Below are 17,886 nucleotides of genomic sequence, written 5' to 3'. Positions count from 1 at the left end.
AAAGTCAATAACTCCTGGGGGTTTAGGGGAAATACAGGAAAAAAATAAAACTAGAGGGCACAGCAGCAAAGAGCAATGGACTTGGGGTCAAAGGCCATGATTTGTAGTCTTGGCTTTGGTCAGCTCCCTAGTTCTATGACCAGCACACATTACTAAAACTCTAGGAGCCTCAGTTTCTTAAAATTATACTTAACTTGCAGAGCTGAAGGAAGTCTGAAACTTTGGAAAAACTGATAAAGTGGGAATGATTATTGGTGTCCCTGGACCTAATACTTAATCTATACCCTAGAGACACCTCCTTTACATTTCATCAGTTCTGTTCTCTTAATTCCCTTCTCTTGGCTGTCTATCAGTTGTTTTTGACTTCATAGGCTTTGCATTTCTGTAGAGCCATAGGCAAGGAACCTCCCAGAGAGCCAGTTCCCTCATTTTCAAACTAAGGGGTTAGCCTAGGCAGTCCCTAGTGACTTGCAGTTTTAAGGTTCTATTTCATGAGAATTCTTTCTCCACTTTCCGAAATCTGCAGGGAGTTCAATGCTCTCAGGTTACTTCCTTGTGGAGCCGGATTGATGACTACTCAGCATCCCTTTCAGAAACAGTCACTGCCTAGGCGCCTAAGGGCACCCTCATCCCTCCATGGGGCTGAGTTGTTTCACTTTCCTTAAAACAGCTGAACATTGCCTCTGTATGTTCAACCAGGGGAACATGTGGGAAGCTAAATTTCAGAAAATGGGGTCCAGAGTTCCTGCCTGAGAATTTGACTCAGTGTGGGCTCTCCCATAAAAAACAGACTACTAAGGAGTGCTAGTAATACCATATATGTCTAATTCTGTTCTCTCCTTCCTTTTTTTGAAAAAAAAGGGGGCAGCCGAGAGACTTGGAATTTATTCTTTTCCCAAGTGGGAGTAACAGCCTCAGCATCCTTAAAACATCCAAATGATATTTTGAAGAATGAAAAGAAAAACAAAGCATTATAATTCTTTAAACACACACACACACACACACTCATTCATTCTCCTCTCTCTCTCTCCTTTCTATAGAGTAACATATGATCACTCTCTCTCCCATACTTCATCACCCTTATTAGAAAATCCTACAGCAGGTGTCTGAAGGTAAAGGTGGGGGGGTGAAGCTCAGCTTAAAAAAAAAGATATTTGGGGACTGAAAGGGTCATTTGTAGGCTTCATGAAATCTCCAAGATAAAAGGGCATCTAAACATTGCCAAAGAAGTAGTGAACTTGAATGTACTTTGGGGGGAGAAAAGCTAACCAAATAAGGGCATTTCTCACTCATTTTACTAGGAGTCTATTTTTCATTTGTTGATTTGATCTAATCTTTTCCCAAGGGCAACAGGGGGTGGAGAGGGGACAAGAAGTTCTGTGGTGAATTTCCTATGATGACACATTATCCAATGAGAATTGGCACAAAGGAGGCTGCAGGGCCAAGCATGATGGGGAAGAGGTAGGCAGACTTCTGAGCAAGGAGCATAGATGACTGAAGGAAAGGGTTACAATGAGATTTAGGAAGTCAGAAAAGACCAGAGAAAGTACCCCAGAGCATTGGGTGCGTTCTCTATAGAAGATTAATGGTGGACATGATAACTATCACATGGAAAGAATAAGCCTTTATAACTCATCTACAATATGCAGGTCACTGAACTAAGCACTTGGAACATTTTTCTTATTAGTCCTCATTAGTCCTTCCCAACCCTGAGAAGTAGGTACTTTTATGATCCTCATTTTAAAGAGTAGGAAACTTAGGAAAGGAGACATTGGTGAAGTGACCTGCACAGGGTCACTCAGAGGCCAGATATGAACCTCCATTTACCTGATTGATCACCCAGGGCTCTATCCATGGTACTCCCTGGCTGCCTCCAGCTTGAGATGAGAAAAGGAATGAATGGTTGACCCACCTGTGGCCAGGCTGAGTAAACCAAAATTCCTTAGAGGAATCAAAGAATTCTTTGTTATTTACACTCAATGGTGCTAAGAAAGGTGGCATCAAAAGTTGGGGTTTTTTAAAAAAAGGAAACTGTGGGGGCGGCTAGGTGGCACAGTGGATAAAGCACCAGCCTTAGAGTCAGGAGGACCTGGGTTCAAATCTGACCTCAGACACTTAATGATGACCTAGCTGTGTGGCCTTGGGCAAGTCACTTAACCCCATTGCCTTGCAAAAACCTAAAAAAAAACCAAAAAGGAAACTGTGAAGTGATCCAGTCTAGGATCTCACATGCTGCCTCCTCTTTGGATGATTGCCACGACTTTTCCCCCAAACCCAGAGATTTTAATGGTGTTTATGAAGTGTTTATGAACCCGTTCAATCAAGTCCAATTCCAGGTTCATTGCTGAGATATATTCTCTATCCTAGGAGCCATGGCCAGTGTGGGAGACACATTCTCCTGGCACAGTCCAACACACTCAGGAAGAATACCCAGAGAAACACTGTAAAGAGAGCGCCTGAGCAGGGCGAGTAATCTCCTCGTGCCGGGTGGCTCAGGAGCCTTTCTCCAATGTTTAGCCTAGGATAATTGGATGGATAGGAAGGTGAGCAGCCAACCTGGTATGACACCATAAATATGGGTTACAAGAAGGATTTCAACTCTTATCATCTCCATCTGACGTCAGCTGTCAGCTCTCCCTTCGCCAAAATGCCTCTCCACAAAGCCTTAAGTGTGTGTGTGTGTGTGTGTGTGTGTGTGTGTGTGTTTACATGTATATAGGTATATGTGTAGCATTCCATCTATAAAATAACAGGGGTAGTTAGGTGGTTCAGTGGATAGAGCACCGGCCCTGGAGTCAGGAGGACCTGAGTTCAAATCTTAAGAATTACTTAACTGGGTGACCTTGGGCAAGTCATTTAACCCCATTGCCTTGAAAAAAACCATATATAAAATAACAAAATAATTTCAAAGGGAAGAGAGTGCTAGGAATTGGGGAAGGCAAGAAATCTAGAAAAGCTTCTTATAGGAGGAGGTGCTTCTGCTTTCAAGAAAGCTAGGTTTTCCATGAGCTGGAGATGAACATGCCTTCTAAACACTGGGAGTGTCACTAATACAAATGCATGCAGCCAGGAGATGTACCTTGTACTCCTAGAAGACCAATGATCAGTGCCTCTCTGAAAACTCATTCAGATTTGTAGTCCTTAATTACTGATTATATACAGAATCAAATACAATAAAAAAAATCCCTTGTACATGGCAAAATAAAAAAAAACCCACTAATGGCTCCACAAAAGCCCCACAACATCCATGAATGACAAATATGCCAGAGCCAGATGGTCATGGCCAAATTACTGGAAGATATCTGCTTAGGACCTTCTTTCAATCCTCTAGGAATTTGACTTGGATAGAAAAATGACACGAGAGAGATAAATGTCTTACCGCTTATCTACTATTTTACAAGGTCTAATCTATTGCAGGCTTTGTGGGCACTGTGGATCCTCAGCAGTCTGGCGGGATTACCTTCCCCCTTTTCTGTCAAACCCTGGAGCCTTCCCAGCACTGTCCTAAAATGGGCAATCTTGCTCCTGTGGGGAAACATTCTCAACAAAGACAAAGTTCAAAGGAGTATTTGGGTTGACTTCTAACTTCAAACTGATGTCACAATTCTACCCCCACCACCCATCCAAAGTTTAGCCAAATGGGCCTTAGCACAAAGTGTATCTCAGAGTTCAACAATATTTGGTTTCTAAGTCCATGGAGTGAGTAAAGAAATCCCAAGGATGGGGTGAGATTGTCTCCTCCTCCATTATGTTTGTGAAGCTCTCTCATGGAACAGAGGGTCACAGATCACAAAGTCCATTTGCACCTTTTCCTTTTACAGAGGAGGAAACTGAGTCAAAGAGAGGTTAAGAAACTTTTCCAGGTCGCACAGCTAGCAAAAAGGATGGAATCTGAACAGAAGATTCTCCAACTGTGATGTCCACAGCCAACCTGATCTATGATACCGTGACGCTGAGGAGGATGAAGGTGAGCTCCAAAGCTTCTTTCTGTTAAGAGCATTGAAAATCGGTCCTTCCTAAGGCCAGTCCTTGGCCACCTCCTCTGACACATGAGAGCTCCTCCACAGAGAGCTAAGTCCCTTAGCATGACATCATGATGATTACTTCACTTCCAGTCTCTAGGGGGTTTCATATGATTATGGTCACAGATAGGGCTGAATGAAATCGCTCCTTTACAGGAAGGCTGAATGACACTTTCTGAGGGAGTATTGATTCAGCAAATTGCAGTCAATTAGACATGACTCACAGCTCATCCTTCTGTGCTGACCTAGCCATATGAGGCTATCTTTTTGTTCTAAAATATTAATTCAAGAGAGCTTATAGTTGGGGGGGGGGGGAGGAGTACCCTAGAGAAGATTTTTTTTTCTAGTTTGGATGGGAACAAATTACAATAATGCTACCTAGAATTCTAAATATAGTACATTTCAAAGAGAGAATTAGCCACCTCAACAAATGACCATAGTCTCCTGAGTCCAGGAAAACCAACTGTAATCTCTTCTCCACATAAAAGGCGATATTACTTAGAATTCAAGGCATATTTTAAATAAACCAAGCTATACTAGCTTGATGTGGCTACTAACAATTCAATGATGATGATGACAGTTGATAGCTACAGAAAGCTCTATGGTTTACAAGGGACTTCACTTACATCATCTCAATCATTATTCTTTAAGGTAGATGCTATTTTTTCTCTGATATATAGATTGAAGGCTGGTGGCACAAAAGGGTAAACTGTCTTATTTTTGATGTGTGCGTGAAGTAGTGTTAGAACCAAGGTCTTCCTGACTCCAAGTCTAGATGTCTCTCTCCTAATTACCACAGGAAACTGTATACCTCTACTGGATAAAAATCAGATTGACAAAAGAGACCCATGATGGACCTTGCAAAGATGCATTTCAGGACTCCACATACTTCCAGTGATCTGCTCTTAATGGCCAACCTATATTCTACCCTTTCCAATGAACATTGCATTTTTCTTTTGTCTGTTATTCAGTTGAAGTCAAAAGTGATTTAGTTTGTTACCTGAAACTACTCTTCACCCACTTGAAGATGCTCAAAATCACAGACTCTAAAAGTTGGAAATGAAACCAGAAATTATCCAATCTAGCCCATACCAGAGCAAGAATCTGACAAAAATGGTCCTTTAGCCTTTGTTCAAGGACCGCCAATGAGAGGAACCCACTGCCTATTGAAACTACCCATTATATTTTTAGACCCTTCTAACTGTTGGCATGACTTATGTTGTGTTCAGTTAATCAAGCTAAATTTGACCTCTCTGCAATTTTGACTCTATTATTTCTCATTCATCTCTCTACAGACAAATCAAAGTTCACGCATCCATGGAAGAGACTTTTTTTTGGTAAGGCAATGGGGTTAAGTGGCTTGCCCAAGGCCACACAGCTAGGTCATTATTAAGTGTCTGAGGCCGGATTTGAACTCAGGTACTCCTGACTCCAGGGCCGGTGCTCTATCCACTGTGCCACCTAGCCGCCCCTGGAAGAGACTTTCAAACAATTAAAGATAACTCTCCTGCAATGCCCCCCCCCACCCAAGTCTTAGAAAACATTCTCAATTCATTCTTGGATCCAATGGTGATGGGTTCATTTGGACCCAATTCATTCCAGTAAAAACTTTTCTTTATAGTAATGAAATCTGCACACCATCACTGAAAGACCACAGCACTCTGAGAGCAGATAAAGAAAATGAGGCATTCTTACATATCCATATTCAAAATACTCAAAGCTTTGATCCTTCCCCCAACCAAGGTTTCACTTCCCCAGGTTAAATATTGTCTCTTTTCTCCAATCATTATCATATGGCACAGACTGGAGAAAGAATAAATTAGAACCCAGACTTTCGAGCCATAGGCTCAAATTCATGCGATCTTGGGCAAGTTTATTCCCTTTTGGACTCCACGTCTGCATTTATAAAATGAAGGTGTTGGACTAGATGACTTTAAATCTTCGACTCAAAATCAATGAGCCTATAAAACCCCTTACTCCACATCACAGCTGCCCATCTTCTTCAAAAGAGACACACCCTGAGATATCTTCATAGGGTTCTATACGTCAGATGGCAATCAAAGGAAAACTCTGGGTATGTAGATATGGACATCATGGTTATTTCTCCTCCCTAATATAAAGAAATAAAACCACACTGAGACACGAAATTGTGTTGAAGTGACCTTTAAGCTGCTTGTGAAACTACTCCTTGGTGTGCTGGCAGATAGAAGACCATAGATTCTGGCTGCTTCATGCAAAGCCTGGTAACTGGCAATCTAAGGTAAAGTACATTGTTGGGCAACTTGAGTTAACTATTGACCCCCACTGCCATCTTGTGGTGGTTAGTAGAACTTCTGAATCAGGCAGACTCAAATAATTGCCCCATCCAGGAGCTTCACTATAAAATGAAAATCATAAGAACACACATATCTCACAGCATATTGTGGGAAAGTCCTTTAGAGAGCTAAAACCAGCAAAGAAATAAGGACTGTGGTTGTTTTAACTCTCAGTTCTGAGATTCTAGTTATACAGTCATGGGGTCATAGATCAACTTGGAAGAGAAATCCGAGGGCATCTAATGCCATCCCTTCATTTTACAATATGAGGAAAATGAGTCCAAGAGAAATCACATGACTTGCCCAAGGTTATCTAAGTAATAACCGTTAGAGGACTTATCTGAGCCCCCCTACAAGACAGTCTAGAAAATTGAACAAGTTTGTTGGATATGATCATACCCTGAAAGTCAGTTTGCTATTGATTGAGAATGACAAACGTATTTAAATTAGACATATTGCCTTTATCCCTTTTCTCCCCTAAAAGTAGATGAATGGGCAGAAAAACTAATCAATCATTAAGTGAACAAGCATTAATTACTTATTATGTATTCTGCTAAACACTGTGGATAAAGAAAGAGAAAAACATGGCCCCTTTCCTTACTTTCTAATGGGAGAGAGTATATAAATGACTAGGGAATTGTATATGTATATATAAATATATTCATATTTATATATAAATATATTCATATTTATATATAAATATATATGTATGTATGTATATGGAGAGAGAGAGAGAGAGAGAGAGAGAGAGAGAGAGAGAGAGAGAGAGTAAATGGGAGGTAATCTCAGAGGGAAAGCACTAAGTAGGAGGAGGAGAGTGGGCCGGAAAGTTTTCTTGGAGTGGATGCAATATAAAGGGTCTTTTTAATGTAATTTTATTTACTATTTTTGTTACATTTTAAATTCTAAACTGTCTCCTTCCCTGCCAACCTCACACAAGAGAAAGCCATCATCTGACCAATTGATAGGTTGATAGAGATAGGTAGATGATTGATAGATAAACAGATAGATATAAACCCATATTATGCATATTTCTATTTTTTCAGTTCTTTCTCTGGAGGTAAATAACATTTTCCTTCCAAGGTCCTTTGAAATATAATACTCCAAATAACTTAGTCATTCATGAGGTGAATCTTGAAGGAAGATTTCAATTACTTAGATTCTGGATACTACTATTATTATTAACAGCAACAATTTGCATTTCTATAATACTTGAAAATTGTTTTCTGTTTTTTGTAGCTACAAGGCTTGAATTAGAATCCTAGTTTTGCCACAATTTGTGATCTCAGATGAGCCAGGACCATAGTTTAAGAGTTTCAAATGAACTCAGAAGTGATCAAGTCCAATCCCCTCAGTTCATGGAGGAGTAAACTGAGGCCCAGGGAAGTGAAATGATTCCAAATTCTGAGCCCTTTCTATTATAGCACACTTCCTCCAAGATTCATCTTTCTAGGTCTATTTCCTCTTTGCAAAAATGAGAGATGGCACTAAATGTTCCTTAAGGTCCCTTCAAGCTGTTTCCTGTGATTCTATATTAAAGCTTTTCCCAAAGCTCTTAGCTATTCTTTATAAACAATAATGCTGTCAGATAGTTAAATAAACAGGATGAGAATATGAGAGATAAACCTAGAGTTAGACTTGAGATCCCTATAATGTTTGCCTTACAGACCTTGTGGTCTCAGACATTCAAACAGAAAATATATCCGAGGAGCAAGATGGGGTGGCTAAGTGATGGTGCAGTGGATAGAGCACTGGCCCTGGAGTCAGAAGGACCTGAGTTCAAATCCAACCTCAGACATCTAATAATTACCTAGCTGTGTCACCTTGGACAAGCCACTTAATCCCATTGCCTTGCAAAAAACATTGAAATATCTATCCATATCTATATCCATATCCATGTCTATATCTATATCTATGTCTATGTCCATATCCATATCTATATCTATATATCTATATCTATATCTATGGAGAGAGAGAGAGAGAGAGAGAGAGAGAGAGAGAGAAAGAGCACTCAGAGAGGATCCAAGGATGCAATTTGCCTAGGGTTATACAACCAGTAAACATCTGAGAGAGAAACTCTACTATGCAACTAAGGTAGAAGTTTAATGAATGGATAGTTCAGTGGTATTACTAAAAAGGACGGATTTACAAACTTGTTAAAAAGTATTTCTTTCTGGCCTTCACTAAGATCCTTTGTGATGCCACGATGTGATGTGGAGTTAATTGTGGGTTCTAAAAGATTGGATCAGCAGGGCACAACCTCTAATCGTCCTAACAGCCAGATAGGATTTCAAGTATCAAACAGCAAAAAAATCATTAAACACCATCTACTGTGCCAGGAAATGAAGATACAAAACTAAACAAAATAGTTCCTCTCCTCAGGGACCTTACATTCTATTGAGAGAAGCAATGTGTATAGATAAATACATACAAATTCATATGTGTAAACATTGTATATAATTATGTTTATTCACAGAGAATATAGAAATAGAGTCTATTATCTGAAGACCAGATTAGCTTTGGGGAAGCTAATCGTGAGCCTGGTCACAGGTCACATTAGTCACAATAAACCCCAAATTGTATAGTGGTTGTGCTGGGGGAAGGAATTCTCAAAGTAATAACATCACCGATCCCCAAAAGACTGGAGCCCTGATCTATGAATTTAGTAGTAACTCAAATCAAACACAAATAAAAAAGCTGCTAACTGAAGGGGGGATGTGATACAGTGAAGAAAGGGAATCCTATTTTTGATACTCATTTTCTGTGTGAACTTGGGCAGGTCACCATATCTCTGAGATTCATTTCCCTCATCTGTAAATAAGAGAGTTAGACTAAGTGGTCTCTAAATCTGTGACCCTAAGCTTCTATGGCAAGAATTCTTAGGACTCAGTGAATGAAGGAACATGGATATCAGCACCATGGACAAGGATCCACCCCATCTTTCCAATCATTGACTGAACCCCCAGTTTTGGATTTACAGGAAGACTTAGGAAGGTGAGGAATAGTATGGATGAGTACAGGTCATGAGTTCTGTGTTATTAAGTGGGATTCTCACATCAGTAAGATAACAGAGACAGACATAGGGGCACTTTAGATTGTATCTTGTCCTTCACTTTCATCCTGTCTTGACGCCCCCTCATAATCTGGAGGTGTTTGTGGGGTCTCTAAGGTTGGACCAACCAGATATTTGTCCTAAAACATGGCTTGAAGGAGGAAAAACCTAATTCTAGGACTGAATATATACTCTATGTTTTTAGCCCCAAGATGAGTCAAAGTCTTTTCAGAAGGTCACATCATCACCATGATCACAAAGACCTTCAATTATGGCCCAGGACAGTTACCACACAAATTCTCAAAGTTTTCCCACCTATACATTGATGAAATAACTTATTCTTTAAATATCAGGAAAAATTTTCTTTGTCAAATCTTCCTGATGCCCTTCATTTGCTTAGTAGAAAAGAAGCACTGTCTCTGGAGACCGTAGCCTAGCCTCTTTCTGTTGCTGACTACTGGGCCATGGTTCCCTCATCTCTACAATGATGGGGTAGGGTAGAGGGATTCCAAGTTCCTTTCTAGTCCAATATCCATGATCCTCTAATGCTACAAGACATTAGTGGGAAGCACTTAGATTCTGTTGACCTGGACTCTGGTTTGGGCCATGCTGTTAAGTAACTGTAACTTTAGGCCTTAATTTCCTCATCTGTAAATAATGGGAATTGGGATAATGCTTCTGACTAAATTTCTATTTTTTTTCTTTTTCATGGAGAGTGCAAAGGTAGATGTCAGCCCAGTTGTAAATGACATCAGTAAATAAACTCTCTATTGTTGGCATCAGAGTGAATGAGTTTTTATCACAGAAAAATAACCAAAACAGATACTATTTAAGTGCAAACAATGTTCAGGTGAAGAATGATTTCTCCAGACACTTAACTTCAATACTTCTAAGGTCTGGGATGTCAGCAGTTTCCTCAAAATGGCTAGAGGAGACTTGTGACTATTTTTTATGACTCCTGGGTCTCTTTGAGAGTGACTCTTTCCTGTTGTCTTAACATATTTGCTCACAAATAATTAACTCATTGATGGGGGAGGGATGGATGGATCTTAAAGCTCAAAGGAAATCCTGAGATCCTAAGTTCCAAGTAAGAAAGACAATATGCTCCATCCCCATCTCTAATCCTTTGAACTGGCTTTCCCACATTCTTGGAATATATTGCCTCCTCAATTCTTCCCCCAGTATCCTTGGTTTCCTGGAGACTCAGGTCAATTGCCACCTTCTGCAGGAGGTTATCTCCTGGTCCCTTCTATTGCTAGCATCATCTCCCCACCAAGTTTACAATGAATATGAATCATTCAGAGAGAGACAGACAGACAGACAGAGTGACAAACTGAGAGAGAGACAGAGAAACAGAGAAGTATGAATATTTAGATATCATATAATATATCATATACTAATATATATACATAATCTCCCCATTGGAATATAAGTCCATCTTTGCTTTTGTATATCTAACACAATACAATGACTGGCACATAATAGGTGTTTTAAAGGTATTTTCTCGTTGATTTGATCTTCACAGTTATGGTTTGAGGGATGATTATTAATTTACATGATACAACCCAAAATTTGGTTACTCTTGGGGTTAAGGAGAATTCCCTGAAAAATCTGCTGGGGAAAAAAAAAAGAAGAAATTTCCTTCCATTCAATTCGAATGTTGAACTGGCCTGGACCACACTGTCAGCAGATTGATTCAGTTTAGGAATGGTGGGCTAAGCCCGAACTAGGAGTCAGAAGATCTGAGTTCTGGGCTTAGTTTGGCACTAAAGACCTATGTCTGCCTTTGGGCAAGTCTCTTTTCTTGGTATCCATTTCTGCATTTATAAAGTTGCAGGGTTGAATTCGATACAACCTCACTTTTAGCTCAGAAAAAGGTCAATGATTATATCTAACTCTGAATTTCAAATAAAAACAGTGAATTAATAAGTGGATAGTCTCATTTTAAAAAAAGGATACCTTATAGCATCAAATATTTGTTTGCAAATGATATATTGCAAAAATATTTACAGCAGCCTTTTGTGATGGTTAAGAATCGGAAATCAAAACAATGTCCATCAGTTGGGTAATGGTTGAACAAGATGTGATAAATGATTGTAATGGAATATAATTGTGCTATAAGAAATGCCAAGCAGGATGATTTCAGAAAATTCTGAAAGGACTCATATGAACTGATGTAAAATGAAGTAAACAGAACCAGGAGAACATTGTAAAAAGCAATAGCAATATTGTAAGCTAAAGAAGTGTGGATGACATAGTTATTCAGCAATACAATGATCCAAGACAAACCTAAAGAACTCATGATGAGAACTCATCTGCCTCCAGAGAAGGAATTCAAACTGGAGCATACTATTTTTCATTTTCTTTTTTTTTATTTGAGACTTCCTATATAATAAATAATATGAAAATATTTTACATGATTTCACACACACACACACACACACACACACACACACACACACACATATATATATATATATATAATATATATATATATATATATATATATAAAACCTATATTGGACTGCTTACTGTCTAAGAGAGGGAGGAGAGAAGGAAGAGATAAACTTGAAACATTTTTTAAAATGTTATTTTAACCTGTGATTGTGGAAAAACAAAATTTATTTAAAAAACAAATGGCACATTACTTTATAAAGAAGAGAGATGCAGAAATACAGAAATTCAAACAGCAACTACTGTCAATGAATAATTAATAAACTGAGGGGTGCTAGGGTTTGGGGGAAATGTAAATTCTTCTGAATTCTCCTACATTTGGAGTCAGAAAACCTGGATGCAAATCTTGACTGGGACTACCTGGGCTACCCAGGAGACACTGGGCAAGACCCTCCATGTTACTAAATCTCTGCTTCTTCATTTGGAATGTGAGAGATTTGGAGTAGATAACACCCTTGGCCCCTTCTAGTTAAAAATCTATAGTCCTACGAACAACAAATGTGAAAATATTGTTCAAGCTGAATATCCTAAATATTAGGAAAACAATTTCCTAAAATGTTTTCCCTTAAATAGTGATGGATCCTTAACTTTATATGAAATACTTAAAACACATTCCCAGATATTCTAAATAAAAAAAAATTGGAGCACTGTATCTCTTCTTTAATCATAGAAGTCATTCCAAGCAGTGTGCTAAGCACTGGAGATACTAAAGAAGCAAAAATACAGTCTCTGCTTAGGAAACTCAGAAACTGATAGGAAGGAGCAATTCATTCAATGGAATACATTTTAATTTTTGTAGTTACATTTCCAAAATGAAAATTGGGTTCATGGAAACTGAGAGGATGCCCATAAACTAGAGAATGGCTGAGCAAGTAGCAGTGTCTGAATGTTATGAAGAACTATTGTTCTATAAGAAAATTGTTGAGGCAGCTAGATGGCACAGGACTGACCCTGGAGTCAGGAGGACCTGAGTTCAAATCCAGCCTCAGACACTGAATAATTACCTAGCTGTGTGACCTTGGGCAAGTCACTTAACCCCTTTGACTTACCAAAACAAAAAACAAACAAAAAAAAAAGAAAATCGTCAGACTTGAGAGAAGAATTACACAAATGGATGCTGAGTGAAGGGAGCAGAACCAAGAAAAGACTGCCCCCATTAACAACAATATTACGAGTTGATCAACTGTGATAGATGCAGCTTCTCTCAGCTGTTCAGCAAACTAGGACATCCGGGGGACACATGTTACGGACAACACCATCTTCATGCGAAGGAAAACATAAAACAATCAAATGCGAATAAAACCCAAAGGAACACAAAAACCAAAACCATAGAATCTGAATGGATACTTGTTAAAAAAAAAACTTCTCTTATGTTTTTCCTTCCTATCCCATGATTTTCTTCCTTTTCCCTTAATCCTAATTCCTGATAGACAAAGTGACTAATAGGTAAGCATGCTAAACACAAATGTATATGTACATCATTTAGTAGATTGTCTGCCGCTGAGAGGAGGGGGATGTGAAGGGAAGATGGTAGAAAAAATGTGTAACTTAGAAAGATGCAAGTTGATGAATGTTGAAAAACTTTCTTGACATGTCATTGGAAAAATAAAAAAATATGTTCAACTCTCTGAATTAATGTTTTTAACTACAAATTTCATGGATTAAAACTTAAAGAAGAAATTTCAAGAGAGAAATAGAAAAAATAGAAATAAATAATAATAAAAAATAGAAATAAATAAAAAAGGATGACATAAAAAATACACAAGAAAAAGATGTGATGGTAACATGGTGAGAGATAAGGCTAACAGATAGACAATTCATTTGCCTTATGATATCAAGGAAGGCTCCCAGATCATTGGATGAACATCCTGTGTCAAACTTCTGGGAGTCCCTCAAGCTGAGCAACCAAGGTAGGCAGCAACCTCCATTCTTGAGAACGAATATCCAAACTGACAAGACCCCATATCCATAACCATATGAGCATATATGTATATTATTTACATGAATAGACTCAATTTACCTAACTTAAGGAAATGTCACCTACTTATTAATTTAGCAAACCGGGGGCATGAATTATCATTTTTTTACTACTACACTTTCTGCTGAAATCGAATTCTCAAAGCAAATTATCCACTAACATTAAATAAACACAGGCCTCTACTAATTTTAATAGGATGGAAGCAGTTAGGGAAATAGCATTTTAAATTCACAGGAATATAGAGCTAGAAGGGAAGTTCTAGTTCATTTCCCTCATTTTACAAAGGAGTCAACTGAGGCACAGAGAACTTAAATGATTAAGGTCACTCAGGTAGAAAAGTATCCTAGGTGAACTTTGACTTCATGTCCTGTGCCTCTGAAGCCAGGGTCCTTTCTTCTGCACCATATTATGGACCATTCAGTTAGTGATGACAAAGTAACACAAAACATCAACCACAAAAATATAGCAAGCCCTCCTCATATTTTTCCAGGGCTTAGACAGCAAGATCTTATATTATCTAAGGAAAGAAACAATGGTCTTTATTTGCCCCCTCCCTGAAAAGAATGTAAAATTATTGTTTTACATCATATAATTAAACTTTTAAAAATTATTTTCTTTTTTAAAGGCAGGCATAAATGGGGGCCATGAACTATGTCAGTGCTGGATCTCAGAGCCATAGAAATATTGAAAGTACACATATGTTGTTTTCTCTTTCTGGAATTTCTGAAAGCATCAACTTCCCCAAGGGGGCAGGAATTTTGGCAAAACTGGTCAAAAATGAAGCAACTCCTGGCCTCAGAGAAGATAGATTCTATAATGGAAGATGATAGAGACAGAGATAGAGATAGAGATAGAGATAGAGATAGAGATGATAGAGATAGAGATAGAGATAGAGATAGAGACAGAGACAGAGACAGAGACAGAGACAGAGATAGAGACAGAGATAGAGACAGAGACAGAGACACAGAAACAGAGACAGAGACAGAGATAGAGACAGAGATTAGATATGGATGTGGATGTGGATATAGGTATAGGTATAGACATAGACATAGACATAGGTATAGACATAGACATAGACATAGACATAGACATAGACATAGACATAGACATAGATATAGATGTAGATATAGATATAGATGTAGATATAGATATATACAAAATAATGATGAAGGATATAATTTTTAATTTTAGTACTTAGGAAAACATCCCTCAAAAAAAAATCAGTAAAAGGGAAATTGGATTGATTCTTGAATCAAGAGGTCCTAAAGAAAAAGAGAACCCTATCATTTACAAACATTCTGTGACAGCCAAAAGTCAGGACTTCCTGAGATCTCAGACCAAAGTCATGTCTGTTGGGGGGAGACCCAAACTAGGCCTCACCCAAGGGAACAGCGGTGAACTGACTGTTCCATCAGATAGAACACAGAATGCTTCCCAATCTGAGCCCATTGAGCTTAAAAGTCATTTACCGTTCTACCCTTCTCCAACTCTTAGCTTTCCAATAAGTGAACACAGAACAGGAAATAAGCATTGAAACGTAAGGTGACCAAATATACTTTTCAACAGACAACAGGGGGGATATGCCCCCACCCCATCTATAATCAAATTTAGTTCTACTGATAAGATATTTTGGCTTCCCCAAGTTTTGATTGCTTGAGCCCAAGTTGAATTCAGCCAACTGGAGAATTTTCAAGCTATTAAAAAATGAAAGAATCCTCCTGAACAACATGGCACACCCAAAATACAGAGTCAAAGAAAGTTTTGAAAGTAAAGCTTGTTCAAAAGTAGAATGGGTTATTCTAGGAGGTAGAAAACCCTGAATCACCACTTCTGAGGGATATCTGCATAGGAATGGGGACTATTGGTTAGGGATGATCTTAGCTTCAAAGGCTCACATTTATAACCAGAAGGAGCCTCCAAGATCATAGGAACATAGATTTGGAGCAAGACTGGTCAAAAATGAAACAGCTCCTATCCTTACAGAAGATAAATTCTGTTGTGAAAGATAACACATATATGTAAATGGGTATACTCAAAGCTGACACAATGTGATTTTGGAGGCAAAAGGACCAAGCAGCTTAAGGGATTGGCAAAGGTTTTGTGTAGAAGGTGGTAATTGGCACCAAACAGAGATCTGGTGAAAAGGGTGATGCTGGGTTCTGTAAGGGAGCCATCCATGCATAATAAGGCTTTTCAAGTTTCTGGCAGGCCCAACTTCTGCCAGAGTCCTACATTCCTTCGGAGACCTTCCAAGCCTCTCTTCTTTCCCTTTTGTGAAACAGGATGTGTTATCCTAACTTTATCTCAGTACTCCCAGTTACTTCTAAGAGTTACCCAAATGTGATAATGCAGGGTCCTTGAACTCTGAGAAGTGGCTTTCTCAAAGGCTAATAAAAAATATCAACTTTGGAGCTGAGCAATGAGAATCATTTGAAAAATCTTAGCTCAAAAAATGATGGAGGGGGTTGATGAAGTTCCCAGGGTCTCAGCTCAGCTCTCCAGGGTTGGTTTTGGGGAGCATGGGAATGCTGTGAAGCCTGCCCTTTTTAGGAAGGAGATAGAGTTGGGTTTTTCAGGTGGTTGAGTCCAAGTTCTTGGGGCCTGCATGAACTGTACTGTCCTAATGACTACGTCCCAGTACTCAACATTCATCTCCCACTTCTAGGCCTTTGCCCTCATAACTAGATTGAACTCCATCCTTGGATGCCAAGTTACATTCCCACCTCAATTGCCATGTCCCTTCCAAGACAATAACACTACATTCATTTTCACTGTCTCTATTTATTTTTCTGAGTTTCTTTCAGCAGATCATCAGCTGTTCAAGGCCAGGGTCCCTTCTTTTTAAGTTTTTGGTAAGCCCAGAACCTAGCAGGGTCCCTTAGCACAAGGCAGATACTCAGTAAAAGCTGGTTGAGTGAATAGACTTAGTCACAGAACAAACCCAGGGTCAATGGGGCGGGGGGGAGATGGAAAGGGAGAGTTATCATCAAAAATGGCTCTAAATGTTACATTGGTTGGCCAGCCTGGCAATAGGCAGTATTCGGCATGCCAGGTCCTGAGTCAATGGCTGGAGATGAAAGGGGACAGGATTTGAGATTAGAAGGAACCTTTAGAGATTGCCTTGTCCAACCTGGTCCAGGAAACTGAGGCCAAGAAGCAACTGCCCTTAGGAAGGAGCAGACTCAGATCTGCTCAAAGTCTTGGCATTATGGTGTATCCCTGCTTGCCCTCTTTGCCAAGGGAACTATCAATGTCCAGATCCCCCCCAGAAAGTATCACCCATACATACACACATGTAGGTACTGCTCAGGACCTGAATGTGCTAGGATCGGAGATCTGGAGCTGTCTCAGAGACTAATTGCATCTCTCCTAGCTAAGTGTGAAAGTGGGGAGAGCACTGGTCTAAGAGTCAGGGAGACCTGAATTCAAATCCAGTTTCAGACACCTCCTAGTTGAGCAAATCATTTAACCTCTGCCTCAGCTTCTTCAGCTGCAAAATCAGAATAAAGACAACCTCTCCCTCCCAGGATTGTCGTGAGGACCAAATGAGATCATATCTGTAAAGGACTTAGCACAGTGTCTGGCATCTGCTTTAAAAATGCTTATGTTCTTCTTACTCATAAAGAAACTGAGGCACAGGGAAGATGTGACTCATACAAGCCTACACAAGAAGCAAAAGATCAGAGATGGATTCTGAACATCCTCAATGAGAGAGATAGGGACAGAGACAAGGAGAAGACAGACAGAGAGACAAGAGCTGAAAGATGGGCAGAAACAGTAAAACAGAGAGAGAGAGAAACAGGGAGGAGAAAGACAGAAACACAAAGACAAGGAGAGAGAGAGAGAGAGAGAGAGAGAGAGAGAGAGAGAGAGAGAGAAACAGAGAGAGACAGATAGAAAAACAGAGAAACAGAGAAACAGGGAGGAGAGAGACAGACACACAAACACAAACACAGAGAGAGCCAGAGTCAGAGCCAGAAAGAGTCAGAGCCACAGACAGAAAAACAGAAACAAGGAGGAGAGAGACACAAGCAGAGACATAGAGCAGAGAGAGAGAGAGAGAGA

This window comes from Macrotis lagotis, chromosome 4 (assembly GCF_037893015.1).
Source record: "Macrotis lagotis isolate mMagLag1 chromosome 4, bilby.v1.9.chrom.fasta, whole genome shotgun sequence".
In the NCBI taxonomy this organism is placed as follows: domain Eukaryota; kingdom Metazoa; phylum Chordata; class Mammalia; order Peramelemorphia; family Peramelidae; genus Macrotis; species Macrotis lagotis.
The sequence above is the reverse complement of the archived record's forward strand: the minus strand, read 5'-3'. Positions refer to the sequence as shown.